At 31.6% G+C, this 11139-nt stretch overlaps 1 long non-coding RNA gene across 1 annotated transcript; it reads right to left on the bottom strand.

Annotated features, from left to right (window-relative positions):
• Window positions 1-2207: 2207 nt before the first annotated feature.
• On the bottom strand, window positions 2208-4976 carry LOC143074434 (uncharacterized). The gene is made up of 2 exons (XR_012977857.1): window positions 4900-4976; window positions 2208-2606 (listed from the first exon to the last, which is right to left on the bottom strand). It is a non-coding gene; the product is annotated as an uncharacterized LOC143074434 (long non-coding RNA).
• Between the last annotated feature and the right edge of the window lie 6163 nt (window positions 4977-11139).

Raw genomic sequence — 11139 nt, 5'->3', positions numbered from 1 at the left:
CAAAATGCAATGTTTGCAACTTGTTAAAGAAGTCATTGACTATAATTGATTGTTTTATGCGTGACGTCCATTTGCAAATAGTTCAATCCATATTTCGAATACAATGAATTAGAAAAGAACGTATTTCAAAGACCAGCATTTTGTCTTGTAACAAGCCACATAATGATCTTTCAAAGAGTTGTTGAAAAGATTTTTTGCCGAGCAGAATACTCGAATTGACACTTTTAATAAACCATCACTTTATGTTTGCATTCCGACGATCATGGCTCACTATTAATTCATCCAACACAATCAAACAGACCCAAATATTTAGCACTGGTTAACTGTCGATTTTACGCTCCGCTCTTGTGAGTTGATTGATATATCGTATTAAGACAAAGTCTAGCAAACAAAGGGGGAAATGATAAAATTGTCGAAATACAAAATCATAACCCCCCAAGAAAGATCATAAAAAACAATTGCAACTTACACAATATTTCATAAAAATTGAAAAGATTTAGCAACTCCCATCAACATTTTTTTACACTCAGGTACTCCGGTAATGAAAGCAGTTTTTGTTTCGCAAACATTTAAATAATAAAAAACATGACATTCAATTTCAAGAAAAACCGAGGAAAAAGGGACATTCAAACCAACAATTTGAAAATAAACTGACAAAACGAAAAAAACAAACAAACAGCAATACACAAAACACAAAGTACCGATAAATATTATACTGAGAAACACAAACCTAATAAAACGGGACGAGATTTCAAGTGCTTTGAAAGGATAAGCAAATCTTATTGGACCTTTGGCACTATTGGTACATAAGTGCATACATACTATCGCACCTTGTATGCATACGTTATTTCAAATATTGACTCCTTATATGTTAAAATGGCGCGATACTTTGTCAACTGAGAGTGAATTACAAAGTTTTGCATTAATATTCATTGGTGCTTATTGATAAAGGCAGTTTGTTGACCTATTGCTTAAATAAACGTCATTTAGACTCCGCTGAATAATTGACTCTTTGGCAATCAAAACACATAACACGTCTCCTTATTTTATTTTATGGTTATTTGTAGTCGTTGCTTTCGTATTCTACATGTACAATGTAATTGGCGGCGAATATCGCATTTCTCTAGTTTTGACAGGCCTATGAATCGATCAAATTAAGGTCATCACTCACGACATTTTACGGTCGCAATCATGAGCTGATTGGCCATTATGACGAAAGTGTGTCTGAAATCATATCTGATATTCTTCTTCAGTCATTACCTCCCATCATTACCGGACTTAAGAAAGACATAACACGACGGGTGTCGTATTCGGTGCAGGAAATGCTTACCCTTTCGGAGCACCTGATTTTACTCCCGCGCTTTTTAGTGGAGTTCGTATTGTTTCTTATTTTTTTATTTATGACTGTTGATGTAAATGTCTTATGGTTTTACGAGTCTTTTTTTACTCCTTGGTTTTAATTGTTATTTTCTTTGGTTATAAGTGCGTTTTTTTTTTTGTCTATTATGTCCTGTTTATAATTTCGTTCATCCATAATTTCAAGCAAGCCGAATATTATAAACTTCCGGTTACAAAAGTGTATCCATGATTCTTGATTACATGAACTAAGTATTAATTAGAAAAAAGAAGATGTGGTATGATTGCCAATGAGACAACTGTCCACAAGAGACAAAAATGACACAGACATAAACAACTATAGGTATAGGTCACCGTACGGCCTTCAACAATGAGCAAAACCCATACCACATAGTCAGCTATAAAAGCTATATTAAGTATGTGGTGTTATATTATATGCAGCAGGTATGTTTTATTGAGAGAATCAACGATAACCAGAACGACAAAAGTAGTACTGGAATATACAACATTTGCTTTGCATTGCCTACAAAATAAAGTTTATCTATGAAAATAAAAAGATGTGGTATAATTATTATAACAAATGATGTAACCCTCCACTAGAGACCAAATTACAAAGAAGGTAACAACTGCAGGTAACTATACGGCTTTCGACAATTGCACAAAGCTATATAAGACCCCGAAACGGCAAATCTGTCACAATTCAGACAAGAAAACTAACAGCCTGATTTTTATGAAAAATATGAATATAAACAAAATACTATAAACAGTAACACACGAAAATTAATGACATGCAGTCTCCTGGCTTTGTAAGCTCTAAATACTTTGATTATGACGAAACAAAGAAGATCAAATAAAATTAAAATCGTAATTTAATTATTATAGCAAAGATAGTGTTTATGACTAGGCGGACAATTCCAACTTCCATCACAGTTGCATGTACAGAAAAACCTGTAGCAGCCGTCTTTATATGTAAAATTACTGTCTCCCCTGTACATGTATCCTCTTACTTGACAATGTCCGCATGTAGAAAACAAGTGTGTCCCCCAACAGACGTCCCTTGCATCCTCAGTAGGGCAATTCCAACTTCCATCGCAGTTACAAAAGCAACTATATTCCCAACATCCGTCTTTAATCTGAAAACTTGAATTTCCAGTACGTTGTTTCCCTTCGGCTGTACATTGTGTGCATCTACTTCCGATGGTAACACTTATTAACACTAAGAAAAATACAGCAGTGAAGGTATGATACATCTGAAATAAAATGCATATCAAGAATACATTGTTTTACTATTACATACAATGACAATGCTCATAATAATATAGATAACTACGCATCTGCTAATAATTATCAAGTAAAAAATCTAAATTAATTCAACACTAATGAGTATAGATCATAATAAACTTTCTTTTGAAAAAAGAAGAAACTTAAAACAAATATATATATATATATATGATTAATTGCAGCAAGTGTTTGCTTGCAGTCTGCACAGACATGTGCCAAACTCAACTTTCCTTATTCGAAAATGAGCATGTGTCGCTCACATGATATATTTTTTACAATAATGCATGGAATAATGCAACCGTTATATTTCTGCTCTAGTTTTCCTCTGTGTTCTATTTTTTTGCCATGTCTGCCATGTTGGTTGGCAGGCAGGGTCATCGGACACATTTTTAAAAACTGAATACTCTTATGCTTATTTGTGGTCAAGTTTGGATAAATTTGTATCAGTTGTTTCAGGAAAAGACTTTTCTAAAAGATTACAAAAAATTATGAAAAATTGTTAGATTGGACTTTAAAGGAAATGACCATATTAATCATGCAGACTTTTTTGTATGAACCATGCACACTTATTTGTAGATATAATGGCTACTTACAAATTATCTCTATCTTTGATAATATTCAAAATAATAACCAAAAACCACAAAATGTCCTTAAAGTTCCTTTTTCAGGGGCAGCAACCCAACAAAAATTTACCTGATTTTTCCTTAAATGTCAGGACAAATATATTTTAACCTGATGAACATTTTGATCTCCGTCAATTTGCTCTAATTGCTTTCAAAAACTGCATTTTACCCGTAAGTTCTTTTTTTTTTTAGCTTTGTTCATGTTGTTAGCCATGTTGGTTAGCATGTGGGTTCATCGGACACAATTTTAAAACTATATACATTAATAATGATTGTGACCAAGTTCCGTTGAAATTGTCTCAGTGGTTTTAAAGGAGAAGATTTTTGTAAGATTACAAAAAAACTACTATAAAGAACAATAACTCCTAGAGTGGTCAATTGGCCATTTTGGTCATATTGACTTATTTGTAGATCCTACTTTGCTGAACATTTTTGCTGTTTACAAATTATCTAAATCTATAATAATCTTCAAGATAATAACCAAAAACAGCAGAATTTCCATAAAACTACCAATTCAGGAGCAGAAACCCAACAATGGGTTGTTGTTCAATTCGCCTGAAAATTTCTGGACAGATAAATTTTGACCTTTACAAATTTACTTCGTCAGATTTGCTCTTCATGCTTTTGTTTCAAATAGTTATCAAAGGTACCAGAATTGTAATTTATTACGCCAGACGCGCTTTTCGTCTACATAAGACTCATCAGTGACGCTCAGATCATAAAAGTTGTAAAGCCAAAGAAGTACAAAGTTGAAGAGCATTGAGGACCCTAAATTCAAAAAAGTTAATAAGGAAGATAAGAAAATCCTTCGTTTTTCAAAAAATTCAAAGTTTTGTAACAGAAAAATTATAAAAATGATCACATAATTGATATTCATGTCAACAGCGAAGTGCTGACTACTGGGCTGGTGATACTCTCGGGGACGAAACGTCCACCAGCAGTGGCATCAAAGATATAAGCCAAAATCTACTGTTTGCCTCTATTGTCTATTTTTAGCCATGGCGGCCATGTTATTTGATTTGTTAGGTCATCAGACACATTTTGTTAAACTAGACATCGTCGTCGTCGTAAACCCAAATGATGATTGCGGCTAAGTTTGCTTAAAGTTTGTTTAAGTTAGTAGTTAAAGAGGAGAATATTTTTGTAAAAGTTAACGACGACGACGTACGACGAAGACGACTGGCAACAAGTGATTAGAAGAGCTCACTTGACCCTATTAGCCATGTGAGCTAAAATGACTTACAAACAAACAAACAAACAACATTAATTAGCCAAAATTCCCTCTTTTCTAGAGACATCTTAAACAGAAGAATAAGTTAATTCCCCCTTTTTGTCTGAGTATGTTTTTTTTCTACTCATGAATTTGTCTTCTGTTTATTTATCATTCTATACAAGAAATTCATTACGGGTACAGTAAAAATGGCATTTCAAAATTTCGCACATTATATACAATAAATGTTCATCTATAAGAAGTCAACAAATAACACTATGTCTAATCAATAATTTCAATTATGTCAATTTGATGAATAATTGTACAATATCCAAATTTCAATTTTCTTAAAATATTCCTCAAATTAAATTAAATCTATCGTTACAATCGTTTGTATCAAAAATGTAAATAAAGAAAATAGTAAGATACCTTGCATGTGTTTAGTGAAACTCTGTGCGAATATATCTTGCTTAACATGATTTTATAACTTTCATTCACTTAAATATTAGGTAAATGTCAAATTAAATGTAACTAACACTTAATTGAGAATCGGGTATTGGTTTTTATTGTTTGACATTTAAAATACATGAAATTACGACAATTATTATTGGGAACTATAATCGTTGTATATGATAATTTCAAATACACTGTATATAGTGCGCGAAAATTAACTAAGTGAAAATCAAATACATTACTCAAAGTCGAAATGTCAACGGCACGAAAAAAGACCAACAAAATGAAAACAAAATAGAAAAAAAGATTGAGAAACACGAACTCCAACAAAACCCGAGTTTTATATTATGTTATCCATATGATTAATCAGATCTTGCAACATATACGGAACAAATACGGAACACGTTGTGTTGCACCTAATTAATACCTTGATAAGTTATATTAAGTGCTTAGACATATACCATATAAAAAGGAAGATGTGGTATGATTGCCAATGAAATAACTCTCAAAAAGATACCGAACGACACAGAAATTAGCAACTATAGGTCACCTTACGGCCTTCCACAATGAGCAAAGTCCATACTGCAAAGTCAGCTATAAAAGGCCCCGAAATCACAAATGTATGTTACAGTTCAACCGAAAAAACTTACAGCCTATTTATGTACAAAAAAATGACGAGAAACCAATAAGTCGCACATCAACAAACGAAAATCACTGAATTACAGGTTGCTGACTTGGGATAGGCATATACATAAAGACTGTCACGGATTAAACATGTTATCAGGCTCCCAACCTCCTCAGATAGTTGCATAAACAGTCTGTTAAAAGCGAGCTAAAGTTTAGTCATCAACACACTTAAAATGTTTGACTATTTGAATAACAATTTGAACGATATAATTATAACACATTTGAATCAAAGTGTATTAATGAACAAACTATCAATTTGATTAGGACATTAAAAGACTGTTAATCTTAACTTGGTCGATGAAAACTATATAAGAAAAAACTACCAGTAGAATGTGCCATATACATGTATACATAAGCACGAAATTGTGACTTGATGTTGTATATTAACAAAAACAATGAATATTAAGGTTACATTACAATTTTTCCAATCTTGAATAATATGATGGTGACCGAATGTTAAAACTGTATGCGTTGAATAGCACTCAAATTGAATTGGTTTTCATAAATAAATCCTTCAGATCCTAAATCAGTTATGTAGTATAATCATAACGACTGTAGTACAACACATTGTCTTTGCATTTATAGATCTGTTGTAAAATAGTCATGATTCTTTTTATTTTGGATTCAGATAATTATACGGATTATGTTTTTGTTTGACGATTTAATTTTATGTCATTTCTATGTGTTTGAGTTTAGTGTGACTGCCAATTTTAATTGAACTAGTACACATTTTAGTGTAGAGAACAGCTGTAGCGAGCCTACGGCTGAAGGATTTTCTCATTGTGTTGCAGACCAAAGGTGGCCTAAGGCTGTTATTTTGATTGGATAACAACGATTGTCCGTCATACTCAAATTCACCTTCATATTCCAATGAAGTTTAACATTCATGATGACATGTGCTCTCACAAAAAATTGCACAGATTATTTAAAGAAATAAATTATAAAAAACAATTGTTCATGATTATAACGAAAAATGTAATTATAAGTATTGAATGCTTCTTTAAGTAATTTCACAGGGTTGTAAGAGCGTTGACCGTGCGCACATTTTTAGAATGTAGCGCATTCGCACTTCATACAAAATCGGTCGGTCAACGCTTTTTCACCCCACTGAATTTACAAAAAGAAGCATTAATTTTTCTTAAATAAAGATATTTATTATTGAGCTGTCAGTTCATCAAAGATTTTCACAGTAACTACAACGTACAGTAAACCGTTAATTGTAATTTTTAGAAATATGAATCATACAAAATGTAAGGTCATTCACATACAATGAAGTGTCGGACAATTTGTATGAAAGTGTCAATTTAAATATTGTAATTACATTATCATGATATAATACAGGTATATTGTTTACAAGAGAAAAACACCAGTTAATGTGAGCAACCTTATACCCATAAACAGGCGATAAATTGTTTTCAAAAATAAATTTAGCTAGAAATGAATATCTGTTTAAGATGAATGTTACGTGTATTTCTCTGTTTGCAAAAAAAAAGCGAAAATTATCTTCCCTTAGAAAAAAGCTGTTGTTCTACTATTATTTTTTTTATAAAATAAATTTAAATAGTTATCAATTTGGTTAAAGAGGCTGTTTGGAATATCTTCTGGTGTTAATAAGATAGTAATATGTTTAGAAATAATCCATAAAGATGAAAACCATGAAGCAAAATATCGTCATGTTACATTTTGTGTCTTAATAACGTCCTCTATTCCAGGTGCGTTCAAAATAAATTATTGATCGCCTGAATTGTAAGAAGAGATATCATCACTGTGTATCTTCATTTCATTGATCACCTGATTTCAGATGCATTGTACCATTATTTCCTTCACTGATTCGATTGGGCATCATTATCAAATATGTAATTAGCATTATTATTATCATAATCATGTTATAATACCGGTGTATTATTTATTATAATTAAAATTACAATAATTTACTAAATCATTATTCGTAGTAATTATTCAAAATACAAAAAATCAGAACTTTATTCGAAGATATAAAATTGAGAATGCAAATGGAGAATGTGTCAAAAATACAACAACCCGACCAAAGTGCAAAAAAACAGCTGGAGGCCACCAATGGGTCTTCAACGCAGCAAAAATCCCGCACCCGGAGTCGTTCTTCAGCTGGCCCCTAAACACAAATGTGTACTAGTTTACTGAGAATGAACCTGAAACTAAACTCCGAAATATATAAAATACGATAAGAACTCGAATCATAAATACAGCAACGGCACATTTCAAGAAAAATTCATGTTAAGATTGGTTTGTCATTTAATGAAATTGTATAAAACTGGTTAGATTTGATATAGATAGAAAATGTGCTTTCTCTTTTCGTTGATGTCATGTAATGTAGCATGTAAAAAATTGTGTCATCGGGATGAATGAAATGAAATCTGAAAGATCAGTGTAAGTCTTACTTCCTGGTGAAGTTTGAATATGTCGGTCTCCGTGCAAAAACCGTTAAACAGAATGAAATGTTATTTTTTTTAACACAATTATAAAATAGTTATTAGCAATGATACAAATATTGAACGATTAAATTGATGTCTCACTCTCCTAAAAATGCAGTGTTGACAACTTGTAAAAGGAGTAATTGTCTGATTGATTGGTTTTTCGTAATGTCCATTTGCAAATAGTTCATACATTTTAAGTATACAATAAATAAGAAGAGTACCAACATTTTGTCTTGCAACTAGCCACCCAAAGATCCTCAAATTGTTATTTTATATTAATATGGATCTTGTCTATAAACCAACTTTGGTTATTTGGAATATCTACTTATTTTCACCTCTTCGTACTACATTTCTATAAACATCAAGATTATATTCCTTAAATCTGTACAGGAAGTTTTATCTAGCTCTAATTGTATAGTTTTATTGTTGATATTCACCCCAATTTGTATCTGGTGTTAAATTATGTATTTTTATGACAGAACTTTCTTGGTATTCCTAATTATTTGAAGAATTTTATACACATAAACAGTACATTTTGTAGACCTAAAACGACAAAGTTATTTTTCTTTTACCTGTTGATATTATTTACGAAGGGTTAAATATTTCGCAGTGGTGTCTTGCCATGGCATTGTTTGGACTTGTTTCTTTGCTTTTTGACCCTGAATGTTTGACTCTAATATTTTATTAACTATGCAATTTGAATTCAGGTGTCGCAGATGTTATTTATTCGTTCATAGTGTGTTAATTTACGTTTTTTGATTAAGTTAAGCCTTCCAATTGATATTTTATCGTGTGGTTGTCTATGTTGTGATGTTATGCTACTGTTTCAGAAAAAGAGAGAAGATTTGGTACCATAAAACATTTAGTCCCATTGCAAATGTTTGCACTTGTCCTAATATTAATCAAAAGTACCAGGATTATAATTTGATACGCCAGACACGCGTTTCGTCTGCATAGAACTCATCAGTGACGATCAGATCAAAACAGTTAAAAAGCCAAACAAATACAAAGTTGAAGAGCATTTAGGACCCGAAATTTCAAAAAGTTGTGCCAAATACGGCTAAGGTAATCTACTCCTGGGTGTAAGAAAATCCTTAGTTTTTCGAAAAAAAATACATAATTTAACACTAGATACAAAGTTTTATAAACAGGAAATTTATAAAAATGACCTAAGTCAGGAATCTGATATACAGTAGTAGTTGTCGTTTGTTTATGTAGTTTATGCGTTTTTCTCGTTTCTCGTTTTTATATAGATTAGACCGTTGGTTTTCCGATTTTAATGGTTTTACACTAGTAATTTAGGGTTCGGTGTGAGTCAAGGCTCCGTGTTGAAGACCGTACATTGACCTATAATGGTTTACTTTTGTTATTTGGATGGAGAGTTGTCTCATTGGCACTCACACCACATCTTCCTATATCTATGTAAAATAAAGTAATGAAAATTGAATGCTCGCTAGTTGTGAATCCTTGTATGTTGATTGTATAAAAAAAAACTTTTAATAACAAAAAGGAAAATAATTAAAAACCAAGGTCTTTCCACCCATAAAGATCAATTTTGATATAGAACTATTAAAATTCAGTCTGAAATATCATATCAAGCGTAAAATGATAGCTCAGTGTGCACTGATTGAAAAAAAAATATAAAAAAATTATATGGTTTCGTTACATTTTGTTCTAAGTAAGGGAGATACATTGTTACTTCCGGTTTGAAATATGTTACTTTCGGTTTTATTTGATAATTTATTTGATACTGATACCAAAAATATATTGTTCAATTTACTTTACATTAAATAGATACAAAAAATAGGTCTTCCGATTTACACAATGTCACTTCTGGATGGATTTTCCATGGTCAAGTGTCTTGCAACGTAACGCAAAAAGTCCCATGGCTTTATCATGTATACATATGAGATAAGAGCAAAGGTCAAAATCTAGAATGTCAATTGAACCTATAACCTTGAGTTCAATTTCAAGGTCATAAACCAACGGCTTCATATCAAAAGACCATAGGTATAAATTATATATGGTTAATGAGTTATATCACTATATGCCTAATTTTTAAAATAAGAGAGGAGAGAACTCCAACTTGATGTTAGCGTACCCTTTCATCCAAATTTCATGTGTTACGACATGTCGCAACTTACAATTTAGTAAAAATATGTTGTCGATATCTTACACATTTTAGTAAAAGAATTGAAAATAAGCAAAAATCAAAATTTAAAATATGACCTTGAACTCATTTTCTTATTATTGGATCAAGAACCTCAAATCAAAAGATCCTAGGTCTTTCACTTATGGTTTACAAGATAGGAATGCATATAATTTATATCATATGTATAAGGGGAAGTAGCTCTCATATTGAGTGTTCATATCGCTTTGGTCAAAATAGCACAAATCATGCGAAGGATATAACGAGCATTTCATAAAATAAATGTGTCGCTTTCTGTTACGTTTACAGATCTAAAGGAGATGTAGTCACAAGGAAACAGTGTTCGGAGTGATAACTCTTACAAAGAAATTTGTTTGTCTTAGCAGGGTGAATTTGAAAGCGTCTGAATTATCCGATACAATATGAAAAATATCTAAGGGACATATTGCGAAACAAATATGTATTGCAAGAACAAAATAAGGTGGAAGAAAAAAATATTATAAACAGAACAAATACAATAGGTCTTTCCACAGAAAAGTGGAAAGACCTATTAAAATTGATAAAAGATATACAAAACTTTAACCAACAAAAAAGACAAAAAGACTACTGCAAGCAACCGTCGACCAAATATTTCAACCACAATAACAATCAAATAGAATATTGTAAACTCCGTTTTCCAAAACCGTAAATCCAAGATTATGTCCTGTTTAACTGCTATCTTCATGTTCTAAGTGGTTGTTTATTGTTTGTTGCTTATAGCGTTTTGTTATTTCTTTGGTTTTCATAGTCTATTATTATTACCCCACACCAATGTTTTTTCCGTTTGCAAAGAAAAGAAAATATAGACATATATCATGAGATCGTCTAAACGGTTACCAAAGACCATTTTATGTTCCATTACAATTAATGCAATCATTTGTTGTGTTC

Source organism: Mytilus galloprovincialis, chromosome 5 (genome assembly GCF_965363235.1).
Source record: "Mytilus galloprovincialis chromosome 5, xbMytGall1.hap1.1, whole genome shotgun sequence".
NCBI lineage: Eukaryota > Metazoa > Mollusca > Bivalvia > Mytilida > Mytilidae > Mytilus > Mytilus galloprovincialis.
The sequence above is the reverse complement of the archived record's forward strand: the minus strand, read 5'-3'. Positions and strand labels throughout refer to the sequence as shown.